The 1,105-nt window shown below is 69.5% G+C and overlaps 1 protein-coding gene across 5 annotated transcripts in view; it reads right to left on the bottom strand.

Annotated features, from left to right (window-relative positions):
* Nucleotides 1-857, bottom strand: part of SLC45A4 (solute carrier family 45 member 4) — a 153,687-nt gene extending 152,830 nt beyond the window's left edge. For 3 of the 5 annotated variants that reach the window (XM_069081098.1, XM_069081101.1, XM_069081100.1), the window contains exon 1: nt 566-695. The gene's annotated coding sequence lies outside the window, so the exon portion shown is untranslated. Of the gene's footprint in view, nt 1-471; nt 495-565 lie in introns of those variants that run through there. The other 2 variants (XM_069081102.1, XM_069081099.1) reach the window with 2 other exon arrangements.
* Between the last annotated feature and the right edge of the window lie 248 nt (nt 858-1,105).

Genomic DNA, 1,105 nt, shown 5'->3' with positions numbered 1-1,105 from the left:
CCTCCACCTGGCGGGGTGGGGGGGAAGGGAGAGGTAGGCAAGTGGTGGTTGTAGAGAAGGGGGCAGTGGAGAAAGTCCCCCTGCAGGGACTGGGCGGGGGGGATAATGGAGAAGGTCCCCCTGCAGATGCTAGGTGTGGGGGCAGTGCAGAAGGCTCTAAGGTGTAGGGAGGAAGGGAGAGGTAGGTAAGTGCTGTTAGTAGGTGAAAAAGCCAAAGGCTCGGGTGAAATCCAGGGAGACAAATTCAGGCTTTTCAAGAGGTGAGGGAGCATCTGGGAAGGGGGTTTGTCCCCAGGAGAAGAACGTGCGAAGGGAGCCCGCTTGGGGCGCCCGGTGACTGGCTGAGTGGCAGGAGCAAGAAGAGATGGGGGGCCGCCCCCCTCACCCCGTCAGGTGGAGGAGGAGGGGGAAGAGGCAGGAGCGGAGTCGGCGGGGGCGGAAGGAGCGAGCAGCATAAACACACACACATACCAGCGCTGGCGGCCGAGGGCGAGGCCGGGGCCGGACTGAAGGACTGACGGACACGGGAGGGAAGGAATGAACGGTGGGGCAGCCGGTCGGTTACCTGTCTCCTGCGGCCGCGGTGGGAAATAGCCGAGGCGGGCGGCGGATGAAGGCGGCTCCGCGGACACCCGGCCCCTGGCCGAGGCCAGTAGGGGAGCCCCCGGGGCGCAGCGGCGGGACGGCAGCGGGACAGCGGCGGGGGCTGCGCGGGGCTCGGCCGCTCGCTCAGTCCGTCGGTCAGTCTGTGTGAGCGCGCGCCCGGCGCTGGGGGGAGGAGCGGAGGGGGAGGGGAGGAGCGGCAGCGGCAGCAGCAGCAGCAGCAGCAGCAGCAGCGGTGGCGGCGCGGCTCCCGAGGCTGCGGCCGGCGCGCGGGGACAACGCCGCTTTATCGGGTCGGAAACAGCCGCTCCGCGCCGCTTCCGCTGACGCAGCGCCAGCCCCTGCGCCTCCTCATGACTATGCAGCAGCCGCCGCAGGCCGCACGAGGGAGGGGGGCGCGAAGACGGGGCGGGGCCTAGGGCTGATGGCCCCGCCCCCCACATCTCAGGCCCCGCCCCAATCCCAGCTCTGTCTCTTCCATTGGCTCCACGGCCCGGGAGAT

This window comes from Petaurus breviceps, unplaced genomic scaffold, assembly GCF_028583685.1.
Source record: "Petaurus breviceps papuanus isolate PSGF00001 unplaced genomic scaffold, PetGlider_PUasm1.0 98, whole genome shotgun sequence".
Lineage (NCBI taxonomy): Eukaryota > Metazoa > Chordata > Mammalia > Diprotodontia > Petauridae > Petaurus > Petaurus breviceps.
This window is presented reverse-complemented; position numbering and strand designations above follow the sequence as displayed.